At 42.9% G+C, this 20,901-nt stretch overlaps 1 protein-coding gene and 1 long non-coding RNA gene across 2 annotated transcripts in view; both read left to right on the top strand.

The window, feature by feature from the left end:
- The window catches only part of CYP7B1 (cytochrome P450 family 7 subfamily B member 1), a 109,255-nt gene that overhangs the window by 36,614 nt on the left and 51,740 nt on the right, over window positions 1–20,901 (top strand). The window lies entirely within an intron of this gene.
- Window positions 8,163–9,371, top strand: LOC307220681. The gene is made up of 3 exons (XR_013841035.1): window positions 8,163–8,678; window positions 8,920–8,964; window positions 9,289–9,371. It is a non-coding gene; the product is annotated as an uncharacterized lncRNA (long non-coding RNA).

The raw sequence follows: 20,901 nt of genomic DNA, 5'->3' as shown, positions 1-20,901 counted from the left end.
TGGCGCTGTGGGTTAAACCACAGAGCCTAGGACTTGCCGATCAGAAGGTCGGTGGTTCAAATCCCTGTGATGGGGTGAGCTCCCGTTGCGCGGTCCCTGCTCCTGCCCACCTAGCAGTTCGAAAGCACGTCAAAGTGCAAGTAGATAAATAGGTACCACTCTGGCGGGAAGGTAAACGGCATTTCCATGCACTTCTCTGGTTCGCCAGAAGTGGCTTAGTCATGCTGGCCACATGACCCAGAAGCTGTACGCTGGCTCCCTCGGCCAGTAAAGTGAGATGAGCGCCACAACCCCAGAGTCGTCCATGACTGGACCTAATGGTCAGGGGTCCCTTTACCTTTAGTCTACACTTGCCCCCAATGGCACTTCAAGGTTTCACATGGGGGGGTATTCCCACTGCTACCTCGAGATGCCAGGGATTCAACCTCTGACTTGGACCTAGAGAAAAAGCTGGGATATAAGTACAGCCAATCAATCAAATAATTGGAGCATTCCTAGCTGAGATGTTCCATTCTCCCACCCCTTGTATCCAGGGGCGGAGCAAGGTGGGTGTGGTCTGCCCTGGGTGTCACCTCCAAGGGTGTGTGTGACAAACTGCTGTGCAGCACTCAATGTCTGTGAGAGACATCGTGGCTTTCGGTCCGCCCGCCAGCTCCCCCTCAGATATAGGGCAGCAGGCAGACTTCCTCATCGCAAAAAAAGCTCAATAACTCTGGCTTCCCCCAGAATTTGAAATAAAGTCACACCATTTTTGCTGGCAATAATAATAATAATTCAATGTGTGTGTGTGGGGTGTGTGACAATAAATTTTCTGCACTGGGTACCACCTGACCTTGCTACGCCACTGTGTATGTCCCCCACCTTTCCTGCCAATTTTAACATCATTAGTGCATTACCTAGGGAATTTTCTTGTCCACTGTCAAAAATTCCCTTCAGCAACCCCTTCCCCTATCCGACCTGCCCCCGCCCCCAGTCTAAAGAGTGCATTTTGGAAGTGCTAATATCCCTTAAGAAAAAGGAAACTTGGAGAATAATGGCTCTGTACTTAAAAATAAGAAAAATATCTGGTTACAACTTTAACCAAAAGTGGATGAACACTTACAGTATTCTTGTTTTGTTTAAATGCATTTTATTGTACATTATATCTTGTAAGTTGCAGTTTCTGTAATTTGCTTTGGGATTCTTTCTGACAGTGGTGCATGAATTGAATGCACTGAAATTGAATTGTAAATTGAAATTAAATTGAAATTATGGTAGGAAAATATGCACCAGAAGTCTAGTGAAACCAGCCACCATATTTCTAGGAGATCTCCAGTTTTGGCTTTAGAAAAGCAAATGAAGCTAACAGTCTGGTGCAGAGAGAACAGCCCAGAACCAGCCAAGTTGGAGAGGGTGCCAGTCCTCTATCCCTTTATCTGTATATTACTCTAGTAACCACACTGTCCCATCTGTCTGCAGTCACTGCCTGGAAGAAGCATCAGCAGCTTCAGAAAGTCAGGTGAAGCAGTACTTATGCACGCATGGCTTAGAAAACAGGCAGATGCAAGTCAAGAACCATGCCCTTTCTCACACTCAGGGGTGAGGGACTCTTTTTACCCCAGGGGCTATATCTTTTGCTGCTCAACCTTCTGAGGGTTGTATACCAGCAGGTACAGCAAGAGATGTGACAAAAGTTAGCCCTGCAGTAGTTAGAGGTTTTTAGATAGAGATACATGCATATAGCTCCATTCTTCATCCAAACAATCAAGAGAAGAAGAGGAGTTTGGATTTGATATCCTGCTTTATCACTACCCTAAGGAGTCTCAAAGTGGCTAACATTCTCCTTTCCCTTCCTCCCCCACAACAAACACTCTGTGAGGTGAGTGGGGCTGAGAGACTTCAAAGAAGTGTGACTGGCCCAAGGTCACCCAGCAGCTGCATGTGGAGGAGCGGAGACGCGAACCCAGTTCACCAGATTACGAGTCCACCACTCTTAACCACTACACCACACTGGCAGTATTTCAGTTAAAGAACACATTCCAGCCAAGCAAAAACTCTTGAGGAGGGCATAGAGTATGACCAGTGAGAGGTGTGACCTACAAAGGGGGTGTGGTCTGAGAAGAGTCCCACAGGCTACATAGAGAGGCCCAGAGGTCCACATTTGGCCCCAGGTCCTGAGGTTTCCCCAGGCCTGCTTCATCTAGAGAGACTTCTCTTGCAGCCTACATCATGGCTGCATGTTGCACATGCACGAACACATATCCTGGCATCTTCATAAATTGGACGTTGAAGCCATTGTTTGTAGGGGGCTTGCAAATAATGTTTTTGAGAGGGCCTAATTTGCATTTGCTTGCTTGTTTTTATTAATATTTTTATTGAAAGAATTACAATTATAAAGTAAGGGTGGAAAAGAACAAAGATGCGCACACACACACACACACACACACACACACACAAAATATACTCCCATACATTCTTACATAAACTGATATAGTGTTATTATCCTAATACATATATAGATGTTAATAGTCTACTATATTCTGTATAAACTCATTCCAGATGTATAAACACATCTCTTGCTCATACCCTGGCATTGCTCAGATTTCCTGGAATGCTTCCTAGTCAGTGGGATATGATTTAGACTCATGAAGAAGCGCTGCTCTTTGAAAAACATATCCAGGCAAAGTAGAATAACATCTAGGGCCTTGATGATATTGGCACACGTAAGAAGGTAAACACATTTGATATTAACTAACATGCAGTTCATTTTACATAGACCAAATACATTTGCAATGTTATATCTGCAAAGATTTCCAGTGTTTCTGAACTGAGAACTTAATTCTTAACAAAGTTGAATAGCAATCACGTTTAAGAATATTTTTGATATGAAGAGAAAAACTGTTACTTGAAGAGTAAAATGGTAAAGGGACCCCTGACCATTAGGTCCAGTCGTGACCTACTCTGGGGTTGTGGCGCTCATCTTGCTTTATTGGCCGAGGGAGCTGGCGTACAGCTTCCGGGTCATGTGGCCAGCATGACTAAGCCGCTTCTGGTGTACCAGAGCAGCGCACGGAAACGCCATTTACCTTCCCGCTGGAGCGGTACCTATTTATCTACTTGCAGTTTGATGTGCTTTTGAACTGCTAGGTTGGCAGGAGCAGGAACCGAGCAATGGGAGCTCACCCCATCATGGGGATTCGAACCACTGACCTTCTGATCGGCAAGTCCTAGGCTCTGTGGTTTAACCTGCAGTATCCCAGCACATTTTAAGGTACAATGGATGTCCTGTCAGAAATTTATGATACACAATGGAAAGTACAAATGGAAAGTGGGGGTGGCCAACAGATAGGACCTGATATGAAATGAAGCTTCCCAAAATAAGCATTAGTGTGTTGATTGTCTGGAAAGTGGAATAGCTCAAAATTAATCTGTATCTCTTAAATGCTCTAGTCAGTATACCAAGAAGGAAATGCCTGTAGCCACCAAGCTAATAATCAGGAATGAGGTCTTCCCCAAAGTTTGGATGTGTCTAGCAGAGGTAGGCAAGTGACTCATGGGGGAAAAGACCTACAGCTATGGAGTTATTTAAATTCAGCCACCAAGGATTTCTCTCCACTTACAAAAGATTTGTTGTTTTTGTATCCAATATGCAAGTGAAGATTCTAACATTCTCAACCACTTCTAAACTGGCCAACACAATAGTAGCTTTACCTCATGGCATTCTTACTCAGCCTAAATAAGAGTAACAATAGTAGGCAATTGATCTTAGTAAAGAAGATAACACAGTAGGACGGAAGGGTCCCAGTAGTACTGGAACAAGAGCACAGCACATTTTCTGGGGTTAGCACCCATGTCCCATTATATCCACAAATCTACTCGGCCCTTGCATACAAGAGATAGCTCAGTAAGCATAGAAGTGGGGAGTGAGTAGCACTTCCCATTTCACCTCTAGTGGTGAAATGTGATGCGCCGTCCCTGAAACAAGTTGTGGTGAAGCAAAAATGAGAAGCGTATGGCCCCACAGATGTTTTGGGACTCCAAACTCCATCAGCCCCAGCCAGCATGGATAATAATGGTCAGGAATGATGGGAGTTGTAATCCAATAACATCTGGAGGCCCATCTGGAGGGTCCTTGGGTTCTAGGACTACTTCCTTTGTAGAATGTCTATTACATGCCATGTGTTGTCTCACATATTGCTACAACTAGACACACTCCTTGCTGTCTCAAATAGCATAACAACAACAGCATGAATGTAACAAGATATAAAATCAACTAAGAGAGCTTAGTTTTAGAATGTCGCTACTATACACAATTGCATTATTTATTTCACATGAGGCAGAAGGAAGTAAAAATAATTTTAATGAGGTAAAAACATAAAACAAGCCTTCCTGATCAGGCCAGTAGTCCATCTAGTTCAACATCCTTTTCTCACACAGGCCAACTAGATATATGCCTGTGAGGAACCTGCAAGCAGGACACAGCACAAGCAAAGTCCCCTCTGCCAACTATGTTTTCCAGCAACTGTTATTCAGAGGCATTACTGCCTCTGACCTTGGAGGATAGCATAGCCATCATGGCTAATGTCTCCTGATATCCTTATCGTCCATGAATTTCTCTTTTAAAGCCATCTAAGTTGGTGGCCCTCACTGCTTCCTTTTGTCTCTTCTTTTCTCCCACCTCTCCTTTTAGTCACCAGGTTTGGGAGCTGCAACAGTGGCATTCTTCCATATCAATCAGAGGGTACCAAAAGCAGATGCACAGTGCCTTTCAGGGGCTGAGTGTTTCCCAAAGCAACTCTAATTGTGAGTCAGAAATAACCATAACCAAAACATTATCTGCTGTTTCAAAGGGGAGACACTGATATGCAGCAAATAATTGAGAAACTGACTCGTTGAGCAATTAAATTAGAAAAGTTCTTCAATCAATGTGGCAGTGTATTTAACTGCATTCGTATTTTCCCTCCTGTCTGCAGTGATCTAGTCAATCCAAGTGACAAGCAAAACTGACCAGCTCTAGCTCTAGCTGCCTCCACAGAATGAACCGCATCTGTCTTTGAAAAAATAGGTTAACTTTAGGATTTCCTTCTGCAATCACAGCAAAAATAGTTTCCTAAGAGGTCTCTGAACTTGTTACACTTGTTAGTGCCATCATTGAGGGTATACTACATTTTGCCCCCCAATACTAGACAAACTGGCAATGGCTAAATTGTTTATTTCTGTATTTACAGCATTACAATCCTGTCAAGGGCAAAACAATTTTATTTCTGCAAGCATAAAAAACAACAACCACATTTCTGATAAAATCAACAGTCCAACAGGCATGTATTATGAAGTTAATAGTCTGTCAAGACATTAACAATGTTGATTCCTGAAGAGAAGTCGAGAATTTTTAAAAGACAAAACGGTGTTTATCAGATGGGACAGATTGCTGCTTGTCTGACCGACTTAGTTTGTGTGACAGAGCTATGAGCTGCCTTTGGGTTCACAAGTCCTTCAAAACCAAAGATTCATGCTAATAGAAAGCTTTTCAGTGGAAAGCTCCCAACAATCTGAATTAAAGTTTTATTTATTGGCTTTGACCATCTACTTCTGTTATCAACCATAAGGGCCCGCACACTTCATCAACTCTCAACAATAGCTGCAAGCTTGGACAATCTGTCTTGTGTCTTCATTGGAGTAAAACTTCAATGGAGCAGCATCGATTAAAGAGCAACCCACGCATAAAATGGAAACTCATTAAAATGGACTTTTTCAAAAGGGGGGAAAACCTCCGTTCCAATTGAATTGAACTGTTTTTATTTAGGAGATGAAAGGTCCATTACCCCGCTATACATTCATGTGGTCTTGGCTTAAGTGCTTTCTATTTGATTTCAAACTTTGGTTCCTTCCCATGTCTTTTTGAGGCTTTCAGAGCACAATGAGAATTCAATCCTTACTGCAGACAGTGTAAACCTTATAACAACAACTCAGGGACCTTTTATGTTTATCATTTTGGCGACATCTCTTTTATCTGGGTGACTGGGGAAAGAACAACGGGGCTGCTTTCACATGTATTTGTGCAGATTTTTAAACATTCTTCCAAATTAGATGGATGCCCTCTAAATAGTAGAGGAAGCTAAACATAACCCAGGTGTAGTCATTTGCATTATAGATGGAAGACTGCATAAGCGGTAGACGTCAAGATAGCTTTTCTGAAGTGTTTATATGCAAACTGACTTGCAGCTTACTGCCTGAAAACCTCACCTTGAACTTATTATGAGGGCAATAATAATATAAAAACCACACTTGGTAACCTGCGCTACATGGAAACTTTTATTTAACACACAGCATGCCTGTAAGTGTGCAATCTACAAAGCATGATCAAAGCTAAGTAATAATATTCCAATTGCCTTCGAAGGAGATGATTGAACACTAAATGAAATGAACTATATTCTCAGTTACATACATATACTGAATGTCAAGGGAAATTTGTTTAACACTGTGCAGCTACAAAGAAATATTCACTGAGTCTGCTACTAAAGAGCCTGACAGTGGAGGAAAATGAATCCAAAAACATTATTTAAAAATCATTACATCATGTCCTTATGTGTTCAGATGCCTTTCAATATACAGACTCTTAAGTCCACTTCTAGTAGATTGTAAGCAATTACAATCTTTTTCAAAGTCTTGCTTTCAAACCTCATTATATAAAAAATATACTCAGCCCAAACACACTATTAGGCAACAGGATCAGTTCCCTGCAATGCTATAAAATGACTTCATCAAGAATTCAGAACCAAACTGGTTTGCTAACCAGCCGGCTGTGTAACATTGCCATTGACTTTGAAGACACAAAACTGTTATAATACAGCAAATTCAACTTTTTGACAACTTCCAAGGCCAAAATAAAATACTGTACTCTGTACAACACACATTTTCAAAAGTAAATAGATCTGGAAGGTTAATAGGATATTCCAATTCTATTTTAATATAAATCTATATATTATTTCCTAAAAAGGAACAAGAGTCAATAAAAAAGTAAACACTCCAGGAACTGCTTACCACTCCCCTGTGTGGTGGCAAAAAGTGTCACTACTGCTTCTCAGAAAAAATATATATTCCAAACTGACTCCACCCAGACTTTTCATTGGCTCCTTCTGGGCAGGAAGGTGTAGAAGATGCCTTCCTGACTCAATGGAACTTTGCTTAAGCATCAATGTCTTCTAGCATGTCTTGTGTTTCTGACCTTGCTCTTCAGTCCTGACTCCTGACTTGTTATACTCGTCCAGCTTTCTGGTTCGCCATCTGACTCTGAATATGATTCTGACTTCTGGCTTAGTATTACTGATCCTACCTTCTGGTTTTCCCAGGATTCCCAGGATTCCCTTGGATTCTGGATTCTGATTGCCCTCAGATCCTGACTCCAAGTTCCAGGCTCTTGATTCTTTCCAAACTATTACCCAGTGGAATGATTCCTTCTCACGATCTGGACACTAAGCTTCTGTTACTGCAGTCCAAGATTTTCTTCTTCAACGGCTATGTTGTTCAAGCCCAGTTTGTGGTCAGCTAAATTGTGATTGTAGGATTATCAAGCTTTTGGCTGCTTCTCAGTTTCTCTTACCTGTATTAAAACAACTGTAAACCTGCCAGCAGTCTAGCCTTGTACAGTCTCAGCCATAAAATGGTACTCTAGAGTGTAGAGGTAGAAGTAGGAGACAGAAAAAGCCCTGGTTTAGATATTTCTAACTTTATCAAAGAGGGTGGGGGGTACTCAGGATTTCATGTATGTGGAGGAAAGAGTTTCATCATAGCCCATAGCCAGCGTGGGAGCAAGCATGTAAGAGAGAATCTTCCGTCAACAGTTAGAAGAAAATGGTTCAGATATGCAAAAACAAAACAGGATTGCACATCACTTGCCCCATGGGACCTATTACTATGACGAATGTAACTCAGCTTGTTCGGGGTGTCACAGAGGGCCAGGGAAAATTCCATGATTACAAAAGCACATCACAATCAGGGGACTTGCCTCTAGGTCTCTGGACAGCCCAGGCTGTATATTGTGTTCCATTCATAAATGTAGCCCAGCAGCAAAGTTTGGGTGTTATCATGAGATATTTTGGAAATGTATAAAATAGGGAGTTCCCAATAGACTCCTTTAATTGGATTACTACTCATTTAAGGTACTATTTCATGAGTACCTTTCAGATACTTAGTACAGGTAGAATGAACAGGGAAAAGGTGGCAAGATTAGTATCCCAGTAAACTGGGGATGGAGCAAAAAATAATTCAGGCACTGAGGTCAAGAAAGAAAGTTATAGATTTGGGATTCAGTCTGGATGATATCCATGGATCCCTTCCAAACCTGTGATCCTGTGTAGGTGAGGGTAGAATATATAAGAGGAAATAATTCAAAGCAGTTCCTTTGTTAAATACTGCCATTTATGTTGCCCTTACTGAGTTGATAGTGACATCACCTTGTGAGGTAATAGAGTGTTAGCTAATACTGGGAATTAGAGACACAGGGGCATGTCTTACTCTGTGCTGGACCTAAAGCCGAGTTTGCGACTTTCCTAAAAACCACATAGGGAGGCAAGATCTGCTGGAATGTTAATGCAGTGAGCCCCCTAATCTTATGCTCTGTCTACATTGCTCTTCATTCCAGAGGAACCAAACCCTGAATAAGTACTAGAATCGCAAATGTTTTTATTGCTCAGAGACTGGTGAGTGGGTGTGCAACAATGTTGTTGTTGTTGTTGTTGTTGCTGCTAGTAATAATACTGTCTTTTTCCCTAATGGGACTTAAGGTGGTTTACAGATCAAAATGGAGGGCACCATGTTGGCTATCACTCTCCTAATGGATAACCATTATTTCTATTAATACTTTCTACAGAAGGAAACTTTAACAACTCTTGTTTCCAAAACCAAACCAACCAGAAGTGTCACTTAATTCTGAATTCCTAGGTGCGTTCCAGGTACTGATCCTCACTTGATGACAGCTTCCAACAAGTATGTGTGAGAAATCATCTATCTTTATCAAATTCTGCTTTGGAAAAATAAGTTTTTCCATTGTGAAGCAAACACTTCATTGTGCAAATTTTACCCAGCCACACTTATTCATTGGCAGCAGTGGTAAGAAAAAAGTGTTTCTACAGACTATTTACAGTATAGCAAAAACATTTAGTACCAGTAGCTTAATCAAATGTAAGAACATCAGACAGATAGGGTGTTTTTTTAATTGTCTCATTTAGTTTTGAAACATAAGGCCCTGTTCACTTCATTTAAGTCTCACAATGAAGGGAAGCCTGATCAATCTGTCTTGTGTCTTCTTAGGGCGAGACTGCAATTGAGTGGAAGCAACAGATGAACAAAGCCCACATTCAAATCTGTAGCTCATTAAAATATGTTAAAAACGGGGTTAAATCTCAATTGTAAGTGAACAGTGGTTGGCTCCTTTCAGCTACATACATTTGATTAATAAACCATACATTCATTAGCTCTGAACCAGTAGTCTTCCAAGTTAAATTTGAATAAATAGCTCTACTGTTTAGACCTTTAACTAGCCTTGAAAAATGTTTAAGCAGGGAAAGTTTTCTCCTTTGGTTGTTTTGGAGAACCCCCCCCCCCCCCGCCGCCGCCGCCCATACTGATGACAAGGAACTCATGGGGAAAAAATGTCAAAATGTCAATTCCTTTTTGTGACTCTTTCTGTGGGCATACAACAGAATTTAGATGATAGATAGATGATAAATAGATATAGATGATAGATAGATAGATGATAGATAGATAGATAGATAGATAGATAGAAGATAGATAGATAATGATGATAGATAGATGATAGATAGATGATAGATAGATAGATAGAAGATAGATAGATAGATAGATAGATAGATAGATAGATAATGATGATAGATAGATGATAGATAGATGATAGATAGATAGATAGATAGATAATGATGATAGATAGATATATAGACAGTGTTTTTAAAATGCATTCAGTATCAACTATTCCACAAAAACACTGTCTGTGAGGAGTGACTGTAGCCTGCTTGTTAGTGAGGGCCTAATCACATGTAGGAGATTAAGGTGAAACAGAAAAGCATGTTGCTTGGAGAGCTGTCTATAAGCCAAGGATGAAAAGACACAGAACAGGGATAGTCAATGTGGTACTCTCCAGATGCTAATGGACTATAGTTCCCATCCCTGACCATTGGTCATGCTGGCTGGGGCTGGGTGCTCATGTAAAGCACCATGTTGGCCATCCTTGAAGAAGTAGAGGAAGGTTCTCCTGTGCTTTTCTTTGAACCCAAAGAAGCATGGAGACAAGGATGAGTTTGTCAGAAGTGGTATATGTGCAACTTCCGGACCAACCTGAAGGGTCGCCCCATATGTAATGCTTTACATTGCTGAAGCTTCTAATGCATTGCTTGCTGCAGCCAGGGTACCCCTGCCCACAAATAGATCTAGCCATAGCCAGGAAATGGTGCTCTTAGCCAGTCAGGCTGCCAGTGACGATGTTGGGCAAAGGATCTCTCTCCCTACCCCAAGTAGGCACCTGCTCCTCCATGGAGAGTGCATCCCTATCTAGAAAGGGCAAATTAAAATACAGTGGTACCTCGGGTTACATACGCTTCAGGTTACAGACGCTTCAGGCTACAGACTCCGCTAACCCAGAAATAGTACCTCGGGTTAAGAACTTTGCTTCAGGATGAGAACAGAAATCGTGCTCCAGTGGCGCAGCGGCAGCAGGAGACCCCATTGCTTCAGGTTAAGAACAGTTTCAGGTTAAGAACGGACCTCCAGAACAAATTAAGTACTTAACCTGAGGTACCACTGTACAGCTCAATTCCTGGACCCAGGAAACACATCCACAAGGCCTTTGTCTCCTCAGAACACAACCTCAGAGGAATTGTGCATAATTACATAAAATGCCAATGAACACTCATTATTTGAGAATATGCTGGGTAACCCCAAAGAGACCTGGCGCAAAAAAAAAAAAGCTCTCTGCCCTCCTTAGGGCCTAACTTGTGCAATTTCAACCAGCCTGCTTCCAATGGTGTAGTGTTGAAATTGTGCAAGTCAAATGTGCATAATGTGAGGGATTTTTTTGTGCTTGCAAATGAAAGGAAATAATCTGAGTTTCCCCCCTCTTTTATAAACACAAAAGACTATATTTTGCTTTTTCTGAAAATAATAATCATTTTGTTTAGAAATCCTTTCAGGAGCCACGGCATTCTTCTGATCACTCTGAAAACACTCTGTTGGTGTGTTTAGACTGTGATAGCCCACCCCACCCCTGTGTACAGTATTGCTTTTCTCCTACTCAGCTCTTATTGATGCCAAATGTGGGTCAAAAAGGTAAGACTGGTCCTCCTTTGTACCCAAGCAATGGAATAACGAAGACATCTGTTTTCATATGGTTCTTGACACAGACCACCAGAAATTTGGTGTCATGCCGTCCAACCTTGTACATCACTGCAGAACAGCACCAGATTTTCTGATTGATTCTGACAAGTCACTGACAGTTTTTGAGGTGAAATGCATACATGACAAAGGGCAAGCAGAGGCTGCATATGTCAGCCACAACTCAGCCTGGTTGCAAAACTGCATATTGCCTGTCTATACTTACCCCTCTTTGCCTGTTTCACCTTTTCCCTATGATCTCCAACCATACACTCTCTTTTGCCCCCAGAATTTCCATGATAGGAGATGCGTGATAATTATTTGGGGAGAAACTCAGTGCTGCAGAATTAATTCTTTGTATGAATTCATTATTATGCCCATGAGGAATACTTGATATACTTGAGTCATGGAATTGTCGGGAAACATTTGGCTGTGTTTTCATATGATTCGAGGCTACAGAACTGCGGAGTTTTGTTGTTATCCCCATTTTAACTATGCAGCACCAACTGGTTCCAATTTTCCTAGCAGAAAGTGCCTGGGATCCCAACTGCTGATGTAAAGGGGTTAACTTGGGGTATGTTTCAGTAAAATATAGACATAGATACATCGCCTGACTTCACAAGGATTTACCAGCTTCAAAACAACAGTTCATAGGGTTAGATATGTATTTTGTTCTCTTCCATAAAGCAGATGCTATTTTGCAATTCAGTAACCTGCCAACGGGTGGCACTGTGAGTAAAACCTCAGTGCCTAGGACTTGCTGATCGCATGGTCGGCAGTTCGAATCTCTGCGGCGGGGTGAGCTCCCGTCTTTCGGTCCCAGCTCCTGCCCACCTAGTAGTTCGAAAGCACCCTTAAGTGCAAGTAGATAAATAGGTACCGCTTTATAGCGGGAAGGTAAATGGCGTTTCCGTGTGCTGCGCTGGTGCTGGCTCGCCAGCTGCAGCTTTGTCACGCTGGCCACGTGACCCGGAAGTGTCTTTGGACACGACTGGCCCGTACGGGCTGGGGTACCTTTACCTTTAACCTGCCAACCTAGCAGTTCGAAAGCACGTCAAAGTGCAAGTAGATAAATAGGTACCGCTCCGGCGGGAAGGTAAACGGCATTTCCGTGCGCTGATCTGGTTCGCCAGAAGTGGCTTAGTCATGCTGGCCACATGACCCGGAGGCTGTACGCCGGCTCCCTCGGCCGATAAAGCGAGATGAGCGCCGCAACCTCAGAGTCGGTCACGACTGGACCTAATGGTCAGGGGTCCCTTTACCCCTTTACCTTTAACCTGTCATTTGTGGTAAATCTTATAAGCCTTTAGAGGCAAAATAGGCCCACTGGAGCCTGCCATCCATTAATACCAATAGCCTTGCCCTCTTTGGCTAAGCAGTAAGAGCTAAATGGTAAGAACTGTTCTGCAGTGGACCAGACTGCCTTGAAACATTATGAGCTTTCCTTTGCTGGAGCTAGGCAGCAAAGATAGGCAGTCATCTGTCAAGGATACTGGGTTCCAGGATTCCTGCAGTGATCAGGGGCCGGACTAGAGGATCTCAAAGGAACCCTCCCAAAGTCTATCATCCTAGGTTTTATCACAGGTAAACAGGGACTTGTGGCCACTGGGGTATTTTAGAAAAGCAGGGAGAAATACAGGACTGTGCCTAAAGTAGCAATGCAATCCTAGGCATGTTTTCTCATAAGTCAAATGTTCTTAGTCCCACGCTGTCTGCCTAATTGTACATTTTGCTTGATTATTTAAACCCCTTGTAGCCAGGCACATCTCCCGCTGCTGTTCTTTGCTTTTGTAAGTAATATCCCCAGTGCTTGTTTCCTCTTTTTCTTTGCCTTTGTAAGTAATACTCCCAGTGCATAATTTGTAGAAAAATAAATACCAGGATTCAAGTCTGTGAGGAAACACAATCCTTCCTGTAAGTTTTTAACTTCTAGGGGCTATTTTAGTTGCCTAGTAATAAGTGGAATGCACTCTGTATCAGCTCTGAGATATGCTCATTTCTTCCCTCCTTCGTGTATTTATATGTTCCCAGGGTTGACACATATTGAGACCTGAATATGCCATCACAACCTTTGCTGTTATCTCTTCTCCTGTATGCATGACACGCTTTTGTGGCACTCTACATTGTAGCAGTACAAATTACAACAACAACAACAACTAATAATAATAATAATAATATTTTTTTAAAAAACAGTTTTGCAGCCTAATTAATCTGGAGCGCATGCTCAGAAGGAAATCCCATTGAGTTTATTGGGGATTAAAAGGTAAAGGGACCCCTGACCATTAGGTCCAGTCGTGGCCAACTCTGGGGTTGCAGTGTTCATCTTGCTTTATTGGCCAAGGGAGCCGGCGTACAGCTGGTCTTGTGGCCAGCATGACTAAGCCACTTCTGGTGAACCAGAGCAGCACACGGAAATGCCGTTTACCTTCCCGCAGGAGCAGTACCTATTTATCTACTTGCATTTTGACGTGCTTTCGAACTGCTAGGTTGGCAGGAGCAGGGACTGAGCAACGGGAGCTCACCCCGTCGCGGGGATTCAAACCGCCAACCTTCTGATCAGCAAGTCCTAGGCTCTGTGGTTTAACCCGCAGCGCCACCCGCATCCCATTGGGGATTAGTCCCTAGTTAATAGTCATAGGATTACAACCTATATGGGTTTTAATCATTTTAATAATTAATCACTCAACTGTCATGCATTCTTCTTTTTGATCATTTTGGGAGCATATAATCCTTTGTGGTGAAATAGGTAAAATTTACCTCTGGGTAAAATAGTAGCTTCTCCCATTGTTGTTTTAAATTTGTTATGTGCAGCTTTGCCAACGTTCCAACCAAAATCAATGAAATAAAAATGAGAGAGCAAGAAGCATTGCAACTCCTTAAGCAACTGTTGCAGAACCAGCCACTGACATGACCATGATTTACCAGCCTAAGAATGAGCTAGATACCTGCACATTCCCTGCATATCTCTTCCCTTACATGCCCAGCTTTGGTGCTCTTCTAACCTGAATTGTAAAACTACAGTTGAATGAGGTGCATACTGTGAAACTGTGGTTTAATCACTGCTTACAAACCCAAGCATGCAAGGACCTGGTTCAGATGCAACAATCTTGAGTGATAAAACCTCCATTAATCTCAAGATTTGTTGTCATCAATTTACACCACATTTATTTTTATTCAGATGAATAAAGGGACCTGGGTGACGGAAACTATCATTCACAACATTTGTATACTTCTCCTCCTATCTTTTAACTTACTATGTAGCAGTTTTACCTGTAGCTACTTTGTATAACTTTTTGTTTATGTTTTCAAGGGATTCTTTTACAACTTTTGTTTCGTTCATTTGGCACTTTTGTCTGCTTACATTTACTTTCTTTATCCCTTTGTGTATTTCTGCAGTCTTTTGAGGAGTGCTCCAAGCTGCTCTGCCCCAGGCCTTAAAAGTAATGCAAAATGCTTTTTGCTTTCCCTCCTGAAACTGAATCTATCAGTTGGGGTGGGGGAGGAAGCATAATTTCTAAGACGGAGTTTGTTTTCCTTTGCTCTCAATTTGGAGAGCAAAACTGCACCACACTTTTGAGGTTTATTTTACAAGCTAAATGAGAAGCAGCAACACAAGGAGAAATCACATATTCATCTCCCAGGAATAAACAAGAGCATTAATATCCTCTTAGCCGTGACCTCTTCAAAGCAGTGTTTCAGTTCAGGGAGTGACAGTTGGAGTGATTAGAGTCAGGCAGGCAACCTTTTTTTGGCACCACCTCACTTGGTTTCGATTCATTTGGAAGAGACGTTATTGGCACGGCAAGTGGAAACAAGTGTTGCTAGACAGGTGACAGACTCCTGACTAATCTTTTTGGGGCAGCGTTTGAGGTGCAGGGTTACACTTCCATCATACTGTCTTAGCACCCAGGTTCCCTAAATCAGGGACGGGGAGTGTGTGTGGCCCTCCAGATGTTGCTTGATTACAGCTTCCAAATCCCTGACCCTTGGCTGTGCTGGCTGGGACTGATGGGAGTTGGGAGTCCAACAATACATGGAAGGTCACAGATTTCACTAAACTCATTCATGGTACTAAACTCATTTGCAGTCCATATTTGGCAATTTCCTTTATCGGCAGTGCTCTCTTTCCCTTTCCTGGTGGCAGTGTTATCTATCCCAAAAAAAGTCATGTCATATCCTCCAACATTCCTCAGATGAAAATAGGGACGTTTTTGACTCCCCTCCAACTGACCCTCCTTGACCCCCATCCCATTTTTATCTTCCTCTCCCCTGCACAGAGCATTTCCTATCAGAAGAAGAGTGAGTGGCTTCAGCACTAGGTAAAGGTAAAGGACCCCTGGATGGTTAAGTCCAGTCAAAGGCGACTGGGGCACTTATCTTGCTTCAAGGCAAGGGAGCCAGTGTTTGTCCACAGACAGCTTTCCGGGTCATGTGGCCAGCATGACTAAACCACTTCTGGTGCAACGGAACACCATGATGGAAACCAGAGCTCATGAAAATGCCACTTACCTTCCGCCGCAGCCGTACCTATTTATCTGCTTGCACTGGCATGCTTTCAAACTGCTAGGTTGACAGGAGCTGGGTCAGAGCAACGGGAGCTCACCCCGTCACGGGGATTCGAACCGCCAACCATCTGATCGGCAAGCCCAAGAGGCTCAGTGGTTTAGACCACAGTGCCACCCGCATCCACTACACCAACAGGACACAGTACACATGCTCTCCGCCATCCTGAGAACACTCCTTAATTCCAATTTTATTTTATGCTTTGGTAGAGTTACAAAAAGAAAAAAACACAGACCAATAAATAAATTTTAGAAAGGGGCAAGATTAGACATGGACAAACATAGCATTTAAAAAAACCAAAACCAAAAACCAAGATTTCTTGTGCTCCCCTCTACTCACCCTTTCTTCTCGCCCAGGGTAGCCCTTTCCTCTGCTTGCCCCTCAGAGCTGGCACATCACACAGGGCTGGGCCTCAACAGCCATAGCCTCTCTTCCTCCTCACCTGCTCTCCAGCAGCTGCTCCAAGCTGCCCAAGGGAGGAGACTGGCAGTGGCAGCCTCTTCTGCCATGGAGAGGCAATGTGATGCTCCCTCACAGCCGCCACTCAAGACAAGCACTGGCTCATCTTGCTCTCCAAGCTCGACCGTGAGGTAAATAGAGACAATAGGGATCAAGTTAGAAGCTGGGATGGCTTTAAGAAATCTAGGACTGAAAAACTGGGACACTTGGAGGGTATGTCATGTGTCAATGTAAGATAAAAAATGCTTCCATACATATGTTTTAACAAGTGAAGATGTATGCACTTGCACTCCAATTGTTTCTGCCACTTTCATTGCACAAAATAGCAGACTCTAAGCCATGCCCACTTGTCTGCATAGGGCATCAGGTGTGGGGTTTCTGGGCACTGCCAGCCAGGTGATCACCAAACCCCTGGAAAACGCTGTGCCTTTGCCTATGTGTTTTGATTTCAAGCTGCACTGGGCCAATGCAGCGAGGTTTGCTGGCACTGCCAACCAGCTGATCACCAGTCCTTGCAAAACCCTGTGCCTTTTCCAGTGGCGTAGCGTGGGTTATCAGCACCCGGGGTTATCAGCACCCCTAACCCGTGGATTTGCGCCCCCTAACCCATGGATTTCCCTAACCCCCAGATGTTGCACCCAGTGCGGCTGGCCCCCCCTGCACCCCCCACGCTACGCCACTGGCCTTTTCCCCACATGGTTTGATTTCAGACTGCATGGTCAAAGGAAAACTGGGTTGGCCAGTGAACAGTGTTTGGTGGCCAAAGGATCTGACCTGTCCACTGCAAAATTCTTCATTTTGGATTAGCAAACTGCAGTACTATGTTTGTAGAGTTTGTCCCATTTTTCACATAGCAAAAGCTCAAAGATCAAGTGACTGTCAGGAGTGGTGTCATCTGGTGAGTCTTGATCAAGGCATTTGTCATTCTCCTCAATGATTTGAGTTTATTTAATTTTTCTTTGAATAAAGCACATAATGTCCATTTTACTACTCTCTCACAATAAGACTAACCTTTAGGATACTTTTGATATTAGGCAAGAGTAAGCTTAAGAGGAACTGTAAATGAATTGCATCTAAACCCCAGTTTATTTCTAAACACTTTACCCCGCTTCAAATAATGGCCTTCTAGCCAGAGGCAAACTGCAATCTGGCAGGCACACAAGGCCCTGAAGACTCTACCCAAACAGGAAAGGGCTCGATAGCTCATTTGAAAGCTTCAGAGTGGCTTGAAATCCTCACTCCTCTGAGAATATGTTTGCTTGAAAGGTTTGCTTCTCAATACAATGAGGGGGCAAAAAGGATTAGACAGGCATTTTACACTTTGATGCCTAATTTATTAATTTTGTGGTCATTGAAAAAGTTTGGGCTCTTCTATCTGTATATCTCCAAAACCTATGAATGAAACTTCATTTTGGTGTTTTCTTCAGAATGTCTTTGTATTTGTTTTGGCTCACCTACCTTTTTTGGGTGTGTGTGTTTTATTTCTTTGTTTTTGTTTTAAAGAAAGTTTGTCTAGCCATTGTAACCAAGAAATAAATTATCTAGTGTTGCTAGCCTGCTTCAGGTGTAATAATCTCCCAAATGAGTAACATTATGTGGAGAAAAGTAGGGATAAACACATGCCCTCTGCAATCTGGAGGGTAAACATTTGAAGCAGGGATGCTGCTGTACTTATGGAGGGTCCCTGTACAAATTAAAACCCCAAAGTATCAGGGTTGTAAATCACATAGAAGGCTACAAGGATTATGGTAGGAGGGTGAGACTGAGCACATTTATTCCCAGTTCCCCCACATGATGCTATTTGTTCAGCACATTGAATTACCTGAAGAGGGCTAAAGCGGAGTTTGAATCTGTATCTGCAGCTATCGTCTCTACTGGTTTTGTGCAAAGAAGACAACTAAATTGTTGTGGAGCGTGCTAAGAGTTGTTGTTGTTGTTGTTTTATCATATATTAAATTTATATACAGTCATACCTTGGAAGCCAGATGCCATGTGAGTTGAACATTTTGGTTCCCGAACACCGCAAACCTGGAAATGAGTGTTCCAGTTTATGAACATTCTTTGGAAGCTGAACGTCCGACGTGGCTCCCATGGCTTCTATTGCTTGCAGGAAGCTCCTGCAGCCAATCAGAAGCCACAGCTTGTTTGTGAAACATTTTTGGAAGTTGAATGGACTTCCAGAATGGATTCCATTCGACAACCTAGGTACGCCTGTACTGCCCTTCATCCAAAGATTTCAGGGTGGTTCACAAGTTTCTCTGTCGTGCTTGTGCTAAATATGACATAAACCAGAAGTTTACTTTTTGTGGATGGAGCACTTCTGAATTGCATTTGATGTTCAAACCACATTAACCCCAAGTAATCTGGTATCAAAATCACCAAGGACAAGAGAGTTATGCTAAAGGTATTGGAGGAATATGCACATTTTTAGAACTGGTGGTATAGTGACTATAGACAAGACCTGTAGCTGGGAGACCTAGAACTAAATCAGGGATGGGAAACCATTGGCCTTCACAGCCTTCTTCTGAAACCGTCACAACTGTGACAATACATCACATTGATTTTCTTGGGCTTTGTTGCCTGTGTAGCTCTGTGTTGGATTATGGTCAAAATATTCCAATGGCACGATAGGGCCTTCTCAGTAGTGGTGCCCTAGATGTGGAATCAGAGGTACAGCTGGCAACAAAGTGGTTTAGCTCTCAGCACCAGCTGAAAACATCTCTCTTCCTCAAGGCCATTCATGGAGGTGAGAATTGATATATTCAGCGTTTTGTTTTGTTTATAAAGGAGCAAACTGAGTGTTAAGTGTTCTGTGCATGTGGTTTTAATTGTTATAATATTGTGCATATTGCATTATTATTTTTTGACTCACACTGAGATCACTTGCAATGATTTAAATTCCAGAAATAATGAAAATAAATAAATAGGAATGTTCTGCCTGTGATAATGCTAAAGGTTAAGTCAATGTTAATGATGTAGAGGCTTCAGATTCTGCAAGTAATTTAATTTGAGTAGATGAAAAAGAGGGTTTTTTCTAAACATAGGAAAACTGCTATATGGCTCTAGATTACCTTCTGTTGTGAAGTATTGTTTGGGGTGTGGTGGAGGAGTCAAGAGCTCAAATTATTTGCATACTCATGCATTTTTTTCTTATATTCGACAAAATGCAGTTGTTTGGCATCTCCCTTCTAGCTTGCAGCTACTCTGCAGAATGCCCTTGACCTCAAATATGAAGTTTATAGCCAGCACAAGCATATTCTTGGCTTGAGTATGATTTGCCCTAGTCCACTCCCAAAGCATGTTTTAAGATGGCAGGGTGTCCATGGGTTTAAGAAGAACAATGTGAGATGAAAGGGTTTATTTTCTATGTAAAAAATAAATAAATAGAGCTTGTCACAAAAAGTACAGCCTATGCATCAAATTGGATAAAGTAAAAGCATTAATTCTTTAAGCATATTTTATGCTTTTGCTCTAGTACTCTGATTAATTCACATCTATGTAAGTTTGACACAGGGCTACTTCAGTGTGGTTTGTGACGCTTGGGATACTTCGGATACCTCAGAATCTATGGTTTGCTTTATTTTTTCTTTTACAACTGTGAAGAAACATAACCCACCATTTTATGTTCTGTACTACATTGTACAGTGGTTCCTTTCCATTTCAGAAGTTGTTACAACCAGGAGGTTAAAATGAGCATAGGAGGGTCAAATGTTCTGCCCAGGATTTTGACACTGAAGGGGGAAATGAATCCTAAAGACTAAAAGGAAGGGGTAGGAAGAACCCTCCCCCCCCACCCCAGGAAGAAAGAAACCCAGACCAAACTCTTTTGTCGTTCTGATTGGCCACAATGTTGAAAGAGCAGTGGATGAGGGGGGGGGGAGAGAGAGAAAGAGGTGAAGCTGGCAAATATAGCATAGAGATGGAGTATGACTACTGCTGGAGAAAGAACAGCTGAAATCAGAAACCAGAGGACTACAGTAGATCCAGACTCTAGGAATGGAAAGTGAGGGCTGCTAGTCTAAGATAAACTATCTTAGACTATGTTTAGCAGAATACCTTTTCCTCGGTTGTTTCCATCTTCTTTCCTGGTTAACTATTCAAACTGTTTTATAATTAGGTTGTCTCTCCCTACCCAGCGGTGTAGCATGGGTTGTCAGCACCCAGGGCAAGGCAAGTAATTTGCGCCCCTAACCCCTAACCTGCCGCCGCTGCCAGCTTCTTCTTGCTGCTGCCTGGGCTGGGGTATTTACGGTAAGGTAGCCACGGCGGCGGCGGCAGATCCGTGTCAGGTGATCTGAGGCGAGTTGCTGCTGGCGCTGCCGCACAAACGACGCCGCTTGCCCGGAGGAGGAGGAGGGCAGAGAGGCGAGGAAAATGCAACATGGCCCAGCAGCTGCAGCAGCAGCGGCAGCAGCGGGGCTGTGAGGAGGGGCTGCCTGGTGCGCCCTCCACGGCCCTGACGCGCGGGGACTGCGGCGAGCGCTGAGAGCCACTGCCTGCCGGATGCCTTCAGCCCGGACG

The sequence above is a fragment of the Podarcis cretensis genome, assembly GCF_951804945.1.
Source record: "Podarcis cretensis genome assembly, chromosome: 7".
Lineage (NCBI taxonomy): Eukaryota > Metazoa > Chordata > Lepidosauria > Squamata > Lacertidae > Podarcis > Podarcis cretensis.
The sequence above is the reverse complement of the archived record's forward strand: the minus strand, read 5'-3'. Positions and strand labels throughout refer to the sequence as shown.